At 38.1% G+C, this 21238-nt stretch overlaps 1 protein-coding gene across 2 annotated transcripts in view; it reads left to right on the top strand.

Annotated features, from left to right (window-relative positions):
• Nucleotides 1–15906: 15906 nt before the first annotated feature.
• The window catches only part of LOC139189291 (uncharacterized), a 60945-nt gene continuing 55613 nt past the window's right edge, over nucleotides 15907–21238 (top strand). Inside the window, exons 1-5 of one of the 2 annotated variants that reach the window (XR_011573049.1) lie at nucleotides 15907–16114; nucleotides 16198–16357; nucleotides 16463–16531; nucleotides 17230–17288; nucleotides 18231–18498. The gene's annotated coding sequence lies outside the window, so the exon portion shown is untranslated. Of the gene's footprint in view, nucleotides 16115–16197; nucleotides 16358–16462; nucleotides 16532–17229; nucleotides 17289–18230; nucleotides 18499–21238 lie in introns of those variants that run through there. The other variant, XR_011573050.1, reaches the window with a different exon arrangement.

Below are 21238 nucleotides of genomic sequence, written 5' to 3'. Positions count from 1 at the left end.
GTGGTTGTAAATTTCTTATTCGTTTCTCGGCAGTGCATGCGTTACGACTTACAGGGCTTCACACAGCGCTGTCTTTGCGTCGACATGATGTCGGCTTTTGTGTCTGATGGCGACTTTATGACTAAAACCTTGGCACGAGGTTTACTCGGTAGTTTTTAGATAAATTATACAAAATTACTTTAATTATAGATCGAACCATAATCTTATATTTTATGTTTTAAAAATTATAATATCATACCTCATCTTATGAATTTGTTATAATGTTATACATCCGTCAATTTTTCTGTTAAATGTTAACGTGGCTTGATGCGGAACTCATTTCTTAATTCAACTAGATTACAAAATTAATTAAATATTAAAAAAATAAAAAATACAATTATTTAAATATTTTTATAAAAAATGTGAGACTCACCTCTACAAACCCTCACCTTCTTCCTATCCCACCCGTCTCCCCCCACCCTTCCTCCCTTCACTCCAAAACCAGATCCCATCTCCACCTCCCTCCCAATGGCGCTCCTTCTCTTCTCTAGCAACCTTGGAATAGGTGCCGCTCCACCGCAACATGGGCCTTTTTATAGGCATCTCAATTCCCAAAGTTCTCTACTTTCAAAAGGATAGCTTTGAAATTGGTTTCTGATTTTGAAAAAAACAAATGGTTTTGGTTAAATGGGATTTACCATTGATTGCAATAATATGCATTTCAATTTGGGGATTTTCAAATGTGGATTTTTGCCTAGATTTTCTTAAACGGAATTAGTTTTTCGAGTCCGGGATCCCAACTCGAATTCTGCCTCTTCTTGCCATCGTTGAATTTTATATTCTTCCTCTGCCCGTCCTCACCTTCCACAAGCCTCGAGAAGGTCCTTGAAATACCCAAATCCTACAAACGGTTTCAGATTGCAAGTGACGGTTTTTGGGGTGGTGCTCACGAAGGTCCTTGACGGAATTGACGTGTGCAGCTGCTTGCTTGAGAAGAAGGAGGTGCCTCTTTTTAATAATTTAACTTGGGTGGGTTGATGATAACTTGGTGGCGGAGATGAAGGAGGGGAGGACGGCGGCGGTGGGGGAGTGGTTATGGTTTTGGTGGTGAAGGAGGGAGGTGGGGGGACGAGTAGGTTGGGGAAGAAGGTGAGGGGGATGAGTTTGTAAGGGTGGGTCCCACTTTTTTAAATTTATAAAAATGTTTAAATAATTTTTAAATTTTTTTAATCTAGTTGGATTAGGGAATGGGCTCCTTCTCAAGCCACATCAACATTTATGTCACATCTCAGTTCACATAGTAAGATATTGTTTGCTTTGGGCCATGCTCTCATGGATTTGTTCTTGGGCTTACACCCAAAACGCGTCTTAATATAGGGAGGTGTGCATGTACAGATAAGGCACATCACCTCCTTTTCTATGGGCGATGTGGGATCTTACAATTTAAAAGAGAAATTGACAGAAAAATTGACGGAGGTATGACATTGTAATTTTTAAAACATGATGTATGACATTGCGGTTCGACTCATAGTTGAGGTAGTTTTGTGTAATTTACTCTTTTTTATTTATTTATTTTTTTTATGAACTTAGAGATTATATTTTTGTTCTATATTTTAATGTCAAGTAAATTACATTTTATCTCTTCAGGTTTAAATGCAATTGCAACTTCAGACAACATTTTTAAAATATTTCAATCTCATATACAAACTTATACTTAATTGCAATTCCATACATATGTTAGTCAAACCGTCAATTTGACTGTTAAGTGATGGTGTGGCAATTGTGGGTCCCACTCTTTTATTGATGTGGCAATCAATATGCCACATAGGGAAAGAGATTCTCTTCGGATCCCTTCCTCTTAATCCACTAAGTTCGGGGATCCGGGCCGTTGAAATTTGATCAAACTGCCAAAGTTATTATAACTTTTAAAGTGGGCCCCCATTTATATCCATTGGATCAAATTTCAACAGTCCGGATCCCCGGACTTGGTGGATTAGGCGGAAGGAATCCGGAGAGGATCCCTTTTCCACCACATAGGACAAACAAAATGTTAATCCAAGAATAGTGGCCCTACCCCCTACCACTATACTCATCTTCAACCATTCTTTTCCGTTAACCTCTCCCCTAACCCCAACCCCAACCCCAGCCGCAACCACACCACCATCTCCTCCCTACCGTCGCCGAGTTGTCATCAACCCTCCCAACCCTCTTGGTTGACTCGCAGGAAAATAGAGTTTGACTCGTCCACGACCTCATGGCTTACGCGGAAGACAATAATGTTCAAGGAGACACACAATTTCCCAATTCATTTCCGCCGTCCGTTGCCAACTACGAAGATGAAAAACATGACCCAGACAAGCTCTAAGATAGACAAGACCATGAATGTGAAGCCAAATAATAGCAAGGAGAAGAGCAAGAAGATGTCGAAGAAGGCAAAGGTGAGGAGAAGACCGAGAAGGACACAAAGATCCAAACTTTACATTTTAGATCCTCTTTTCTTCTTAAAAATTTATCCAAATAGCAAAATCCGATAAACTTATTGGGTTTTCTGCTACTCTATGTATCTACCTAATTGCAATAAATATTAAAATTAAAAAAAAAAACTAAAATCGATTGGGAATTTAAGAAACGTAAAAAAAGAGGAAGGGAATTGGAGCAGACCTTGGTGTAGGTGGTGGGGGAGTGGGATACAAACAAGCCAATTTGGGGTTCAACAATTGACTTGGGGTGTTCTTGCAAGGGGGATTTGGGTGCTACTCATAAGCAATGGGCTGAGACTTGGTTCAAGATCAAGGATACGTGAGTACAAACTTTTTCTGAATTTAATTCATTATTTTCTTTGTTTTTTGGTGTTCCTAATTGAAATTATGAACACCCATTTGTTGTTTTTGAATGTTTGTTATGCTTGAGTATTTAATGTTTGTCCGAATTGTCCGTGGTGGAACAGTTGGCTTGTTTTGTGGTGAAATTGAACGTATTGGAGATCAAAAACAACATATGAGCTCAAAAAGTTTAGGATTATGTTTTGTTCATTTTTTGCATTAAAGTGCACGCACATGGATGTAATTGGTTTTTGGAGTCACTCTCCCAACTTGGATTCCATTTTCCTCTGAGACGATCAAGAGGGTTGGGTGGCTTGGTGATGGCTCAACGGTAGAGAAGGATATGGAGGTGTGACAGGGGGTGGTGTTGAAAGATGAGAAGGTTGAAGATGAGTATAGGGGTAGGGGTGGGGCCCACTATTATGAGATTAACATTTATTTTGAAATTTATTTTTTATTTTGTTCGTGGCATATTATTGAATGCCATATCAGCAAAAGGTGGGACCCATAGTTACTACATCATTACTTAACGGTCAAATTGATGGCTTGACTAACAGATGTATGAAATTGTAATTAAATATATGTTTGTGTATGAGATTAAAATGTTTTAAAGATGTTATATGAGGTTACAATTGCACCCAAACATAAGGGGATAAAATGTGATTTACCCTTAATGTAATATTGATGTGGTAAGTTAAATATACATATTGTTGGAATCAAATTTGTGCACTACCATGAGTGACAGAGATGCTCGAATTCGTTTATCTATAAAAGAACAAACAACTATGAGTAAGCTTAAGACCCAGGGGGTGTGCCAATCAAAGGCTTCGACGGTCAAGTTAGTAAGCAATATTAAGACTCAAGTAGTGGGCAAAAGAATAAGTGTGCAGAGATTTTGTTACTAGAGATGAGTTATAGAAATGTGTACACTAGCCGAGGAAATGACCTTTTCGGATAGTAGAATCTATTAAACCAAGAGAATCCATGAGGATATATAGGAAGTAGATAGTGCATCCTCTAAGAAGTATGATTACTTGCGATGCACGCCAATCCTTAGATTGTAAGGACTCCAAGATTGTAAGGACTATAAGATTATAAGAAACCTGTTGATTTATTGCTGGATTAGGTTCCTGAATCTTATTGAATAAGAATGGTCCATCTCAACGAAGCTAATGAACTTCGCCCATTGATTCTGAATTTGTTTAGTCAGCTTCGCTATGAAGGCTATTGAGTCCATGAGTGGACCTTGGAGGTAGGCATTCTCCGATCGTCTTGCTTCAGCCATAGAAAATCATAGTCCCACAATTGCCTTTGCTATAATAAATGATTTGTTCCCCTTGAGGATATGTAGTTACATAGAGACCATGCCTTACAGAGTAAGTCATAGTACGTGCCTTTTTTTTTTATTTTAGACTCGTGGCATCTTAACTTTGTTTCTTGTAAATCTTTTGACATTACAGATTCATCTGTGTGATCTCGAATATTGTAAGGAGAGACAACAATGATGAAAGTCGTCATGTTTCTTGTGCACATTATACAAGGAGCAACTCTCCATATAACTGAACAATCTTCATTCTTCAAACACACGAATCTCTAGGTCGAAACTTTTCAGGTTTTATGGTTAGATCTCCTGGTACCTTACCTTTAAATAACTCCATTGCAGCTACATTTGTCAAAACATCCTCATTCTATCATTTGTGCCATGGAACCTCCTCGTTCGCATCATACCTTACCTTTTAAACTCAGTTTTCTCCTTGAGCCTTCAATGATTAGGATTTTCAACCAAGAAACCCACATTAAGAATATCTGTTTTTTTTTTCAAGCAAATTTAGATAAGACAAAGATAAATAATAATCTTATAATAGCCACCATTGCTTTATGCAACAGGTGCTATAACATGCATCCCTCGCCCCCCATATGCGACATCCTCATCGCAGTCTTTGCATATAGGTTCAACTTCAAGAAGGCATTGAGATTCTTGGATGGTTTTTCTTCATTGGAGCCTTCTTTGCCTTTTCTCACGAGAGTCTTATGGCGATCACTAAATCTCATCAAATTTGCTTCATAGTCTTCATAATAAAGTTTGCATGCTAGGGTTGATTGGTTGTCCCCCCCCCCCCCCAAATATACTTGTACTTTTTTTGCCCTGTTCATGGGACTTTAATAATAAACATGTATTTTATGTGTTATAAACACTTGCAGTTTCATTTGTCATTTACCCTGTTTGAAAAAAAATATTCATTTAACCCTTTACTCCAAATTATACAATAATCTGGCAATCCAACAAATGCCTTTAAAATAATCCAACTTTGAAGTGATCAACAATAGAATAGAACATAAGCAAGCTTATAAGCCCAAACAGAGATCACAAGCCCTCTATGTAACATTGATTCAGAAAAACATTACATCCTAAACTTGGCATTCATAAGGATTCCCATTGTGACTATTGGAGCATCGCCTTACTTTGACACTCGGTCTAATGCCTATGGAAAATCCTTTACTCTATACTTATAACATATTTGTCAGACTTAGGATAAAAATTAGAAATCTTACCTGGAATAACCTCCAGAGTTTAGCTTTGATTAAACGTTTCTTCTTCAATGTGTTGTTTTGCTCATTCATCTTGCCCCATTCCAAGTCTGATTATTTTAGATGTTGCAATGTGTAATTGAAGAAGCAATTTCCTTCTTAGTTCGGATTACTAATCCATCCTCAATGAATCTTAAATGAAAGTTTGTTAAGCATTTAGTCATCTAGATGTGGGTCGGAAACACTTTTGGAATTGTTTTGTCAAACCTTATACATGAAATTTGAGCATTCCTAATTAGACTACTTTTAGATAACTTGGCCAAGGCATTTTCGTGTATCAGAACCCCGTTGGAATAAAACTTCTCATGAGGATTTCCTTGTCTGGATGCCTTCTTCAGATCTGTTTAACATATGGTGTCTCAAAGCATACTTAGCTTAGTACGTTGGTCATGGATAGAAGTACTCGTACTCTTCTTAATGTTGTCCAGATCCCTTATCCTCTCCACTACGTCCTTGAAAAGAATTTTGACGTCGAACCTTTTATGCACCAAAATATGGTTATCCATGGAATTAGAGATTTAGACCTTGATGATGAGGGTGTCATCGTGGGGTGAATGTACATTTTCCAAATCTCAATAAGAGAACATGAAGATATTGGAGTCGATTAGGAGTGGTTTGTTAATAGTCGCCATCATCTGCAGCTTCTTGCATGTTATTTTTTTTTCTTTGCAGGTCTTTCCTAAGTATTCTTGTTCTCTATAAATGTAGTTGGTGCTGAGTATAGAGTTTTCCAGGGTTTCTTTCGCGAAGCCTTAGGAGTACAGCGTTGGCATCTTGCTTTTGAGTTTAGATCAGTGGTTCTTGCTGGGTGTAGATTGGAGTTGCCTCTGCATAAGATCTTATAAAGTTAGAGATGGCCTCCTTTAGGGCTTTCACGCACCATTTGAGTTTAGAGAACCTTGCGTGTTCTCTATTTTGCGAATGCCTTTGTTGTTTGTCAACAGTCCCATAAATCTGTAGTTCTCTCCCAAATTCTGTCTATAGGTAGGGAATCTTCATTGGCATAATTACATCGTGTGGTTGCCATCACAGTCATAGAAGCAGTAGAATGATCTGGTTGAGATGTTCTTGAGTTCAACTCTTAACAACAACACCAATTGTTGGAACCAAATTCGCGAAGCACCGTGAGTAACATAGATGCTCAAATCCGTTTACGTGTAAAAGAACATAAAACTGTGAGTAAGCCGGGGGAGGGAGGCTGTGCCGATCAAAGGCTCTCCGACTGTTAAGTTAGTAAGAAATATTATGACCCTAGGTCCTAGTAGTTGGTAAGAGAATAAGTGTGTAGAGATTGTGTTACCATAAATGAACCCTAGAAGGGTGTATTTATACTAGTCAAGAAGATGACCTTTAGGATAGTGAATCCATATTAAATCGGGAGAATCCATGATGATATATGGGAAGTAGATATTGCATCTTTTTAGGAGTGTGATTTTTTCTGGCATACACCAATCCTTAGATTAGAAACACTCTGAGATTATACTATATGAAACCTGCTGATTCCTTACTAGATTAGGTCCTTGAATCTTGTGGAACATGGTCTATCTCAGTAAAGTAGACGGACTTCACCATTGATTCCAGAACAAGATGATGGTGGCATCATTGATTCGTTTAGCCAGTTCCATTATGGAGGTTGTTGAGTCCATGACTGAATTTTTAAGGTAAGTGTACTCTAATCTGTCTTACTTCGGCCGTAGAAAATCACGGTCGCACACATATTACGTCAATTAATAAATTTATCTCATTAGATGTTACATGCATCACATACTGCAACATGGGATGGTATACCAATGTGATATAAATATGTGGTGTCCTCCTTACATTACTCTACGCGAATATACAAATTTTTCATTTTATATGGGTATAAACAGAAGGGTCATCATGTTAATGAATAACAAAATAGAGAAGCTTATTCCTTAAATATCTTTTTAATGTAACGACATCTGATGTAGATTTAGGTTAAGTCACATAATCATAAAATTAGGTATCGAACTCATCAATAATGGACTCATATTTGAAACCTCTCACTTAGAAGTGAAGAAGAAATACACTAGACTAAAATTCTAATGGCAATCATAGCACATTAATAACACAACTCTATTCAAATTATCATTTTTATTACAATAATAATAGTATCCTAATCTACACTAAAGGGTGAAGAGGATTTGAACATGGGACATAATAGATTGAAAAGAAATGCCCTCACCACCAAGTAATCTACTTTTTTATTCTATGATTTAAATTATTTTTTATTATTAAAAAACCTAATTTAAAATACAGAGATTGGGAATAAGGATAAAGTAATTTAAGAACATTTTCGTTATTTTTAATTTTATTTAATTTTATTTTTTTTAACAAATGCATCAGTTAATTTGTGATCAAATTAAATAATCTAAGGGGGTTTTGGTTGTGATAATTTAATTCGTTAGGAACATGTATTTTTGTTATGTTAAATTAAAAAACAATTTAGGGTTTTTTCACAAACCAATAAAGAAAACATATTTTAAACCAATAAAGAATTAAATGAAAAACTTAATACTAAATACATAACACAATTAATAGGCAGGGTGGGGAAAATGAGGCCTTCTAGGTTTTTTCACAAACCCTTGGAGAGCGATGGCAACAAAGATAAGAAAATCTAGGTTTTCGGTGATTTAGCTGCTCTTCTCGACGAGAAGGCAGGCATGGGGGCTAGGTGAGTTCTCGTTGTCTAATGGTGTAGGGGAGAGTCCTAAAATTTTCAACAATGTGTTTCAAAGTGTGCATGTGGGGTTGGTTTTGGTTTACAAAAGGACTGACGACAATAGAAGAAATAGTCTCAAAGTTCTTGGGACAGTTTGGTATTACAGAGGAGGAACAGAAAGTCATCGTGGTTGACAAACATAATGTCAAGTCTCTAAAATCTTCAAAGCTGTTTCTGGTGGGGCAAAGTTCTTTCCTTTAAACCAGTAAACAAAGAGAGCTTTAAGCGACAAATGAGGAATAATGGCACCTTAAAGCGAGTGTTCTTATATTTGATCTTGAAGACGAACATTTTGCTTTCGGATTCAACTCAACATATGAGCAAACTACCATCTTGCGCGGGATGGGGGATGGCTTTTTAATAAACAGTTCCTTTTGGTTATTGAAGAGGCAAAAAACATGACCAGTCAAACTAGGGTTCCACTGGTTCATTAGGAATTATGGATTCAAGTTAAAGGTTTACCGTTTTGTTACATGACATGGCAGATTGGAAAGTTTTTGGGTAACCATTTAGGGGATTATGTTCTCACTGATCAAAGTAGAAAAGAAGAACAATTTGGAAGCATTCTCAGGATTAGGGTTCAACTGGATATAGGAAAGCCTCTGAGGCGCTATGTGGCACTGCAGTTGGAAGGTCGGACATTGAATGTTGATATTTGATACAAAAAATGGGCACTCACTTGCTTCCTGTATGGCATGATGGATTATGTGGAGGATCAGTGTTTGAAGTATCAAGGAACACAGGATGATGACTATGCCAAACCATATGGGAGGTGGTTTCAGGATGATGTGTTAAGGAAGGACAATAGAAATCTCGTCGGTAAACAGTTTGGGCTGGGACCTAATGGTGGTTGGTCTATGAAAGCGCTAATCATGTATGACATGGATGAAGTTATAGAGGAAGATGTGGGGGTTGAGGACGAGTTTGGTGGGGGGAATAAGGAAAGACCATATTCCAAAGTACAAGAGTCGAGAAATGGTGGTATGGCTGATGTTGGTATAGGTTTGAACAAGCATATGCATTCACAGAACCTTATTCCTGATCTTAATGAAGCAGTTATGGAAGATAAGTTGGCGACTAATTCTATTGCAATCTTGCCATATGAGGCACCAATTGCTGTCGACTTCGTAAGAGGTTTGGAGGGATCTTAACCAATTGTCATGGCAGCCATTATCGAGTCTACGTCAGCCTTTGCTTTTGTTTGGTAATGAGATTCCAAAGTTGAATGCAAGACAAGAGGTCAATATTGAGCAAGGTATTCCACCTCAGGATGACAGTCTTTGGCTTTCAAGAGGTGATGTTGGTAGGGACTTAAGGAAGGAAATTTATAATCATCAGGTTGAGAATACACTTTCGGTGAGATCTGATCATTTCAATCTAGATCCATTCATTTTTGGACATGGATATTTAGCTAGTAAAAACTTTAAACGGCGTTCGAGATGTAATATGGGAAGCAAGAGGCAGAACCATGGCCTTTTTGTCCCTCATGAATTGGGGAAACGTATGGTTAGAGAAAATGATCAATGAATTTTGCAACAGCGGTGGCTGCGAGGTTCAACCCCGCCAAATGCAATGAGTTCTATTAGTTGGAATTGCCGAGGGCTAGGGAACCTCTATGCAATTTGAGCACTTAAGAGACTCGTTCTTTATAAAGATCCCATGGTGATTTTTCTATGTGAAACAAAAAACTCCAAAGAGCATATGGAGAAGCTAAAATCATAGTTACAATTTGATTGTGTGTTTAAAGTATCGAGTTCAGGTCGTTTTAGTGGTCTGTGTGCTATGTAGAAAGAGGAAGCCCAGTTTTCCCTTCAATTTTATTCTTCGAATCATATTGATTTTGAGGTGGGTGGGGTGGGAGATGCTATTCACTAGAGACCTACTTTCTTTTATGACTTTCCACTTGAATCTAAACGATACAAATCTTGGGAGTTGCTTCAACGTCTCAAAGTAAATTCGACATTACCATGGTGTTGTATGGGGGACTTTAATGAAGTTTTACAAGCCATCGAATAAGGAGGTGGTGATGTGTGAAGTGAGTAGCAAATGGAAGGTTTCATAATGTAATTTTGAGTTGTGAACTACAAAACATGGATTTTGATGGCAATAGGTTGGGTAATGATGAGGGGCGGTGCTATTAAGGTTCGCTTAGATAGAGCACTTACCACACAAAAATGGATTAACCTGTTTCCGGGTTTCAAGGTTGTCCACATAAAGCCTACGTCTTCAGATCATATTTAGAATTTGCTGGAGTGGAAAATCAAGAAGAGAGTAAGATTTAAGAAGAGTTTTCATTATAAAAAAGGGCTGGTCATTTCTAGATGGCTGTGAAACAGCAGTACAAGCTAGATGGTCTACAAATTGCATTGGTTCCCCTATGTATCAAGTAACAGAGAAGATCAAGGCTATGATGGTTCATCTATTAAAATGGGTGAAGAGCACTGAACGTTCAATTCCTAGTGAAATAGTGACAACGGAAGATAAGTTACAATCTTTATTTGGTAAACCATTCACTACTGCTTGCATAAGAAGAAGCATTACGGCGTCAACGATCTAAAGAGAATTGGCTGCGTCTTGGGGAGCAAAATACCAGGTATTTTTATCAGAAAGAACTAGAAGACAAAGACGGAATGGGTTTCATGGATTATTTAATGGAGCAGGACGGTGACATGAAAGCAGGGTTGGAATGGAATCAATATTTGTGAAGTATTTTACAACATTATTTGACTCCTCGAGTGCAACTAAAACTACTGAAATTCTAAACGCGATTGCATCTAAGGTCACGACAGAGGTGAACCAGAACCTTTTGTTGCCGTTTTCTGATGAAGAAATTAAGAGGGGTGTATTCAATTGAGAATGTGAGAGATTTTAATGGATTTATAAATCCATGGATTTTTATGGAGTTTAATTGATTTGTAGAGATTCCATATAAAATTTTGATTCAATTCCCTCGAAATCTCATGGGAAGATGTGAGATTTGTGGATACTTAAAATACACTATGAAATCTCTCCAATTCCCTCTAATTCCTCAACTTTCTCAAATTCTTTAAAATCAATTTCTAATTGAATACACCTGGAATGTTATAAACTTCTTTAAAATCTTAATTGAATACACCTGGATTTCTAAGGATTTTAATAAACTATTTTAAAATTCTAATTGAATACACCTAGAATTTCAGAGAATCCCTTAAAATCCTGATTGAATACCCCTAGATTCATTAAAAGAATTAAAATCCCTTAAAATCTCAATTGAATACACCCCCCTAAGTATGCTATTTTCCAAATGCACCTTACCAAGGCGCCCATATCGGACAGAATGACTTTTGGATTTTATTATAAACATTGGGAAACTATTGGCCATGATATTTGTGAAGGGGTATGCTATCTTCTTTCGTTCGGAAATATGCTTCAGAAAGTTAATTTTACGCATGTCACTCTTATACCCAAGAAAGTAGACACAACTTCCATGACTCATATTCGGACAATTAGTTTGTGTAATGTGATATACAAAATATGTTTTAAAGTGCTTACGAATAGATTAAAGCTTATTTTATCGGACATCATTTCTCCTTATCAAAGTGCTTTTATTGCCGGAAGATTAATTTAGGAGGACTCAATGGACTAGTCTTGGCAAATTCTAGGCTAGGCATTGCTCTACATGATACTTACATGTGGTTGCACATTTCCATTATGTACTTTCTATGAGATCTGCTTTTGCTTCATTTGCAGGATTTCACTACAATTGCTTGGTTGCATAGGAAATTGCTCACTATATGAAAAAGAAGAATAGTGGATGGAATGGTGTGATGGCACTGAAATTGGACCTCAATAAGCTTACGATCGCATCGAATGGAGTTTCTTAGAACAAATGATGAGAAGATTGGGTTTCACCGAGGAATGGATTAATTAGATTATGATGTGTGTCACTGCAGTTTCTTATTCATTCAAGCTCAATGGGGGTACCTGTGGGCTTCGTACAACCTAAAAAGGGTATTTGGCAAGGAGACCCGATGTCCCCGTTCTTGTTTGTGATTTGTACATAAGGCTTTTCAGCTTTATTGGATGTGTGGGAGGCTTAAGGACAGATATAAGGGATACAGATCTGTAATGGTGCACCTAGTATACATCATCTAGTCTTCACAGTACTAGATGATAACTTTATTTTTTCCAGAAGTACTTTGCAGGAATGTTGTGAACTGAAGGAACTGTTGAGAACTTATGAATTAGCTTTGGGGCAAGCGATTAATCTTTCCAAAAGCTATGTGGCGTTTAGTGAGAATGTGACTGAAATATATGCTCAATTTCTTGTCGATTGCCTTGGTATGACACGGGTGGATTACCATTACCGTTATCTTGGGTTGCTGGTTTTCGTTGGTAAATCCAAGAAGACTACGTTTGCATATATCAAAGATTGGCTTTAATAAAAACTAAAATGATGGCATGGGTGTCTCCTTAGTAGTGCTGGAAAAGAAATTTTAATTAAAATTGTGGCCCAAACAGTCCCTCTATACAATGCAGACCTTTTTGCTTCCGAAGACATTCTCTGATGAGTTAAATCAAATGGTTGCACGGTTTTGGTGGGGTAAAGAAATTGGTGAACGCCATATCCATTGGGTGAGTTGGCGTAAGATGTGTAAGCCTAAAAGTGAGGGCGGGTTAGGTTTTAAAGATTTGTATGCCTTTAACCTAACTTTACTTGTTAACCAAGGGTGGCGCATTATCCATCAACCATACTCTCTTGTTGCCCAAGTATTTAAGGGTCATTATTTTCCTACAACTGAATTTCTACAAGCTACGGTTAAGCCAAATTCTTCCTATTGTTGGAAAAGTATGGTGGCAACTAGAGTGTTGATCAGCGTGGAGCTCGATAGAAGGTGGGAGATGGTTTGAATATTAAAATTTGGACTGATAACTGGTTGCCGCGAGATAATTATGCAAAGGTGCTTAGTCCTATATTTATAAGAGAACATCCTAGCCTTATTGTGAGGTCTTTTATGGTTGAGTCAGATTGTGTTCGTTGGAATATGCATTTGGTCAATCATATGTTCTTTGAAGAAGAGGCCAACCTTATATTGAGCATTCCTTAGAGTCTTTTTAATCCTCCTAATGAATTGATATGGATTAAAGAACCTAAACAAAATTTTACAACGAAGAATGCATATTTCAATGATCGGACTTGTAGTGAAATTTGTGGTGATGAACCTTTTTCATCGCCGATAACAGCGAAGATCAAATTTTTTTGGAAGGCTTTATGGTGTACTTAGGTACCAGGTAAAGTAAAAATTTGTATTTGACGGGGTTGTTTGAATGCATTGCGGTCTAGAGACAATTTAAAGACAAGAAAGGTGCTTACGGATGATTGTTGTCTCTTCTATGACAATGAACGTGAAACGATTGAGCAAGCCTTATTGCATTGCCCTCGAGCTATGATGACATGGTTCTCTAGCCCCTTAAGATTGCAAACTATGCAGAACAGCGATGATAGGTTACAAGACTGGTTGGCTCGTTTAGCTTCCTCTCTATCAAGGGAAAGTTTTGATTTGGTGTTTGTTCTACTTTGGAATATTTGGAAAAGCTTGTAATAACCTTCTTTGGAAGGGCTCGATGTTGCCATCACAGGAAATCCAACTTCAATCTCACACTTGGCTATTGGAATTTAAGAAGTGGAATGAGGTGCCACCGAAGAACAAGGCCGACAATGTGCAGAAATAGAGGAAGCCGGAGGACGGATGGATTAAATGTAACTTTGATAGTGTGTGGGATGAACATGAGGCGGTGGGAGGCATTAAGGTGCTTATCTAGAATGCGGCTGGGGGTTTTGTTGCAGCCACGACATTGACATTGGAAAGAATTACCTTGCTTATGCTTGTAGAGGCTACTACTGCTCGTGAAGCTGCTTTATTTGCACATCAATGGTAGTCGGCAAATGTAATATTGGAAGGAGATGTTGTATTGGTGATAGCTGCAATCCAAAATAATATGGCTACTAATCTTGGGCCATTTGGTCATTTGATGGAAGACACACGATTGCTTCTACAACCTTTCCAACATTGGAAAGCTACCCTTGTTCGGAGATATGCTAATACGGTGGCTCATCATTTAGCTAGACTTAGTTTAATTTTGGATCATCCAAATTCTTGGTTTGAGGAACCTCCTAATGTAATTTCCGACCTTATTTTAGAGGATAGTATTATTTATTAGGTTTGTTGGTGTGGGACACTCTTTTTCCCTTCGATAGGGTCGGAATCTCCAAAAGGTTTTTATCGAGGCCCATTGTTAGCACCTTTTCCTCTGATTATACATGTTCCCTTTATGAAATGAATATTGTACTTGAATTTAAAAAAAAAATATACATGACACATTGTCACATAAATATTACTTCAAAATATAAAAACACATTTGTCGTTCAAGTATTATAACAACAAAATAAGAGCCTAATGACAAAACATTAGTACATTACTACAAAATATCAGATGTTCAAGGATATGCAGTATAAAGGGAGCTTATTTTTCAAGATTGTGGAGCCTTTCTCAAAAGTCAGAACCTTGTCAATAAGACTCAAAGCTTAAACATCGGAACGTGATATCAATGATCCAAACTCTTCATTTTTTTGTATCTATTGAAAGATCATGTTTTCCATAAAGAAGGTTTGGAAAACGAAATGCGGTGAGACAAATAGAGCATTAATGACAATCGACGGTTAAATATAAATCTAGGGTTTATGGATAATGGTGTCGGATTTTGAGTTGAGCCTTTCACGAAAGTTGTAAGCTTGTCAATATGAGCGATTTTATATTTTTTTTATTATACATTTTTCACACTTCTATATTAATTATTATAAACTATTATTAGTTTTTCACTCAAATAAAAAACTATTCATGAGTATTTTGAGGATTTTAAGTATCTAAACAATGATGTAACCATTGTCTAAGCGTAGATGATGTTATCGCAAGTGTTTATATACTCTTTCACATTTTTCAACTTGTACATTAATCGTTATGAATTTTTATTTATTTTGAACTTCCCTTAAAAACACTATTCATGGGGGTTTGTAGGGTTTTAAAAATTCAAACGACGATGTACTCATCGTCAAAGCATAAACAATGTGATCACGAGTGTTTGGGTATTTTTCTTCAATTTTCACACTAGTTATGAATTATTATGAATTTTTTAATGTGCTTGGTACTTTAAAACTGTTTTTTATTTTTAATGTGTTTTGGAAATTTTTAATTTCAGTTGTGTAATATTAAGTGCTATGATTATTGTAGTAATTAGTAAGGTTTTTTAGAAGTTTAAAATTATCAAACTAACTATTTTCTTAATGAGTTTAAACGGGTTACCTGTGTGTAAACTCATTAAAACCCTGTTATTAGCGAATTCTTTATGGGTGACCCGATAACAATCCGATTAGTTATCGTGTTGACCAGAAATCCTTTATTTTTATGTCGTTTTCATGTAGTGTAAACCGTGGAGCCAAAAATAATCAAGAAAATTATGAAGGCGACACGTAGACTTTTGGGTTAAAAAGACAAAATTACCCTTGAGGCACACCGGGATTCTCATGTGCATGCAACGGACAATAACGGCTCAATCAAGGTCAAAGGTGATAAAAATGGTACTTATTCAAAACTCTTTCATCACTCCTCATCAAATCTTCACCCACAAAGTGTCACAGCCCGTCCCGGAATTTTAATTCCGAGGACATGAAAAGACGAAAATGCCCTTAAACGGGACTAAGGGGCGAAAATTTAACAATTTGGATTGAGTTGGACACGTGGGATCCCCACACCCCTCAATCCTCTCCCTATTTTCTGCATACTGTCTCTCTCTCTCCTCCCTCACGAATCTCTCTCTCTCTGTCACTCTTCTTCTCCGTTCGAACAAACCAACCACAAAACAACCTTAAACTTCCACCAACGACGGAGTTAAGACCACCATCGAACTCCTGGAGACTCCACGATCACGTAGACACCAATTTCAGGTAAGTTTTACTTCGGAAAACCTAGATTCTAAACTCCCCGTGAAAGTGCACTGTTCATGATCTTCGAATTGACTTTGTTTTAGGACAATCCAAGCTCACAGTGAGCTTAGTGAGGTTCCAAGGAAGCTCGGAGTGCTTCGTTGGAAGTTTTTGGACGTAAGAACACGGAGATCGATAAGTTCAAAGTTTGGCCGGAGCTTTCGAGGCATTTTCCGGCGAATCCCCGGCGAGTTAAGCGTCGAGGTAGGTATCAATCTCTTCGTCTCGTCAAGTACTACAACTTTCCTTTTTGTTTCACTCAATTTCGTTGAGTATTGAAGAAGTTATACTCATTTGAAAAATACCCAGTTTCCGGCGACCTCCGAGGCTTTCGAGGCAGTTTCCGGCCAAACTACGGCGAACTAGGTGTTGGGAAAGGTACCATTCTCTTTGTCTCTTCAAGGGCTACAACTTTTGTTTTTGAATCACTTGATTTCGTTGAGAAATGACAAAGTTATGGCAATTTGAAAAACTGCCCAGAAAACGGCCGCCGGAAAAACCAGTCCGGCGACCCAAGGAAGAAGAAGGTGCTACAGTAAAAATAAAAAATAAAAATAAAATTATTTTAAAAATATGTCGACGTCCGTGACGTCGAGTAGATCACTGTGGTATATTCATATACCTAAATTGAACACCGTATGAGAAAGTTATTGAAGATTGTTGGTTAGGTGTTCAAATAACGTTTTATAGTTTTCACATTTAGGTGAAAATGTGAATTGATGATCCGACCGTTGGATCGTCACCAAACTTTGATACGTTGTAATACGTAATATTTGAGGATTATTGGAACTTACGGATTGGGAATCCGAGTTACGGATCTTCCGGAATTGGAATTGTAAGTCCATAATATAAAATGTTAACCGTCACTTAGTTTTGGAAATTGACGGAGATCCGACCGTTGGATGGTAATGAAATTTTAGGATGTTGTCCTAGAGGTATAATGTGGACCTCTGGAAGTTATGGATTTAAAATCTGAGGGGTGGATCTTCCGGATCAATCTACGTAGTGACGTATTTTATATAAGTTATATATTCTATCGATATGAATTCTGAGGTTGGAATTGATTATTGTTTTAGGCGCCGATCGTCATGACGCCTTGGCGTATTGTGCTAGGGAGTTGTAGGGCGAACTCCAGGTGAGTGGGCAGTTTTGTTTTCCGTATATATATATATATACTTAACGTTCTCCCAGAAATTGAAAATGCATGAAATTATGTTTAAAATGAAATGCATATGAGTTATGTGGAAAAACGGGAAGTGAAATACCATGCATAGAATTGATATGAAAAGTATATAGAAATGTGAGTTGAAATGCCATGCATGAATTAATATATGATGCATATGTATGAATTGGTGCGGTGGACGCACAGGTAAGAATTGATTTATGATGCATATGTATGAAATGGTGCGGTGGACGCACAGATGAGTATTTAATTACTGTTATGATGATGATGATATATATTGAGCTCAAATCCTGCACCATGGTTTAGTGCTTATAGTATTCACCGCATCGCACGCTCGCCTTGGATCCAAGTAGATGCTAGTCGTACAGTCCACGCGGAGTGGGTACGACAGACCAGTCGCGAGAGTGTTAGTGAGATTCCGACTGGTGGGTGACCTTAGATTATGTGCACAGATGATTTATGAGAAGCACTAGAGCGTAATTTGTGTGCAGAAGGCCGGACGGGTCACAGAGGTGACTCCGGTAGAGTGATAATGATAGATTTTGAGCTCTAGGTTCAACCGTATAGGGCTATTAGAGGGCCTACGGTTGATTACTTTCTTGCACCTGATATGATTATGTTGATGCATTCATACCTTATTACTGTTGAGATGATGTGGCATGGCATAATTAATATGAGAAATGTTGAGATGACATGGCATGGCATGATTGATAAAGAGATAATGTTGAGATAGTAAAAATGAAGTTTTGAGAATATATATGTATATTTATATTTTACATTTCTGGGAAAGTATACAGGTTTTACGGAGAGGGGTTACAACGTTTTGAGAAATGTTTGGATTTGGAAAAGAATTGTTTTACTGACCCACTCAATTTTGGTTTTACGCCCCTCCAGGTTCAGGAATCACAAAGGTGTGGTGACTACGAGGAATTCGACGGTGTTCTGACAGATTGGACAAAATTAGGACTCACCTTCGGGTGTATCAACTTAAATTGTATCTTAAAGCTTCCGTACTGTGCAAATGGTTACGTCACTCTCACGTGACGGCCAGCATGCCCTCCTTCGGGACGGGGTGTGTCACAAAGTAACTCCCAATTATTCTTTTCAAATTGGGATTAACTACCAAATTAATTGATAAATTGCAAGATATTATTTGACATCATATCTTGCAATTATATTCAAAATACCACCATAAGTGGCCGATTCCCTATTTCTCCAAATAAGGCTGGCCACACCCCTATATATAGCCCTACCACGATGATCCACGAGGCTCAACACGACGACGAGTGGAGCAACACCACCCCTCCTGGGGACCACCGTGGCAGCCACCATGGTAGCCACCACGACTACAACCATCGTGGTAACCTTTGTCAAGCCCACGATTCACAGTGAGCAGCAAGCCCAGGTACCGAGAGCAACCCAAGTTGCTGCCCCAACAACGTAGGCCTAAGCTCAATTCATGCCCAAGGCCAGCATGAGCCTAGCGTGCAACCGAGCCGAGCCCATGCCTAGTGCCCACGCGCATCACACACAGGCAACCCACCCTAGGGCGTGACCCGCTTCGGCGACTCGACACTCTTATGCAGCCCATTTTGAGATCTAGCCTACTTCCATGGCACTCTAAGCAATCCAAACAGGTCAAAGATTGGTTCAAGATTTATGGGCCGACGATTGAATCGAGGATATTTTCACCCCATTTTTTAGACAAATTTAAAATATCCTAAATCAAACCTCGTGGTCGAAGTTCATTACACTTTCACTACTTAAGGAGATGCATTCCGTCCAAGCTCTTCCAACCCAAATGGTGAACCACACTTGTCTCGACAAGTCATAAAGTTGACAAGCACCCTCGGACAGCAAACGACCTTGGTGAATCAGCTTTTGTAGCACACCGAGATGCAATGTGCCCCAGACGAGGCGTCCTGAAGTAGGATAAGGGTAGGTGACGAACTTCTTTAGTATTATCTCGGCAAGCAGCCACTCGGCTAGTCACGAACTGAGCATTTTGGTAATGTACACTTCTAACTGGGCCCTTGAAATAACATATACTTTCGTCTTAGTGAGCCGAGGAACGTGCACTCTTGGTTAAGGCCACGGACGAGCATATGCTCATGGTTGGGGCCACACTGTTGGAAGTATGCCCACAAAGCCACTCATTTGATGTAATAGCTTTTTGGAATACTTAAATGTATTAAACTTTTATATGTTTAATGAAGGGCAAATCTTATTGTTAATCGCTATTTATTGTATAATGTGTTTAAGCAATAAGAGAATCCAAGGAATGTATTTGTTCTAAGAGCAAAGTGATCTAAGTAAGTTAGATTATCGAGACCTTTCTCTTATGTTCATTCCTAAAATGTTCCTAGCCATAGGATTGCCAATTGGGCATTGACAATCCGCTAAGGTTAGTATGTGTTGTGTTGACTCAAGCGTGAGTATGACTAGTCTCAAGTCATTTGGTGTTGGACACTAAGACAAACACATAGGTGCTCGAAAGAGTAATCGAGTACACTGAACTACGATCAAAAGAGAGTTCGAACATACATGTCATGTATGAACTCTAAAGTTGCAATATGCAAAGTAGTCATTTGACCTGAGGCATCATCGGTGTCTAATGGTTAGATCCTTGATCTTTGATCCTATCAACGGCATTCCTTTGGAGTGTCCACGGCATTGTTGGGGTCAAGCTATCTAGTCATGTAGGCATATGAATGCACAACAAGGGATCTCTAACCTTCCATGGTGGAGGGAGAATACTCTAAGATATAATTCTAAAGTCTTTGGCCAAAGCAAATGAATATGACTTAGGAAGTTTGTTCCAAATCATATTCAAGGGAATCATATAGGAAAGTATCACATTGGATAGTAGACATGAAACAAGCTATCACTTAAACAATGTGATTAAGAGTATTGTATTAGAGAATGACCGTATTGCATTGTAGTTGTAACTGGATAGGTTCTCCAACCAATTCTACTTAGCTTGGGTAACCATGATATGTTGCTAGGCGTCACTCATGGTTTGTGGAAGCCCTAATGGTTAGTAAACACTAATCAACAAAAGGGAGAATTGAAATGTGGTTTCAATTCACAATCGATCGTTAAGAGTAACATCGCCCACTGCCTCGCTAATTGGAACCTAATGGATTGTACACCGAGTAAGGATGTATGTGAAGAAATCAAATGAAATGGATAAGCAATTAAATGGTTTAATTGAAGAATGGTCAAGATTAATTAATTAGTTAATTAATTATACGAAAGGTTCGTATTGGGCTTATATGTTGGTTTTGGGTTTCGGGGCCCAAAAGCGTTTTGGTCCACAAGGCCCATTATGTTTAAGTTGCATGACAACTAAAACAAAATGGGCAAATTAGCCCAATGACAAAGGATGGCCGGCCATTAAGGTGGATGGGCAAAGTTTGCTTAATTACAAGTTTGCCACTCACCAAAGAAAAGGTTATAAAAGCAACTTTATAGCTATTTTCTAATTAGGGTTCTTCTTGTTGAAATTGGGTGAAACATTTTCTCCATTTTCTTCTAAGGAGGCCGGCCACTAAGGGGAGGGACATCTAGCAATCTCTTCTTTCCTTAGTCATCCATATCATCTTCACAATATACAACCTTGGTGAAGAGACTTAGAGACATCAAGCTTTTGGTGTTTTGGAGAACAAATCATTTTTCCTCAAATCATCAAAGGGGCACTAAAGGGAGGAAAACACAAGGAGGATTCAAGGAGCTTGGAGGTGACTTGAAGGCCCTCCACTTGGGTGAATCCCTTGTGTAAACAAGGATGAGCTTCAAGGGTAAAGAATCACTTAATCTTTACTTCTCTTTAATATTGTTAAAGAGTTTATTTTGGTTCACCATATACTAGGCTTTGAAAGTCATGGGTTTTATGAATTGTT

The sequence above is a fragment of the Malus domestica genome, chromosome 11, assembly GCF_042453785.1.
Source record: "Malus domestica chromosome 11, GDT2T_hap1".
Lineage (NCBI taxonomy): Eukaryota > Viridiplantae > Streptophyta > Magnoliopsida > Rosales > Rosaceae > Malus > Malus domestica.
Note: the sequence above shows the minus strand (reverse complement) of the source record. Positions and strands in the feature narration are given on the sequence as shown.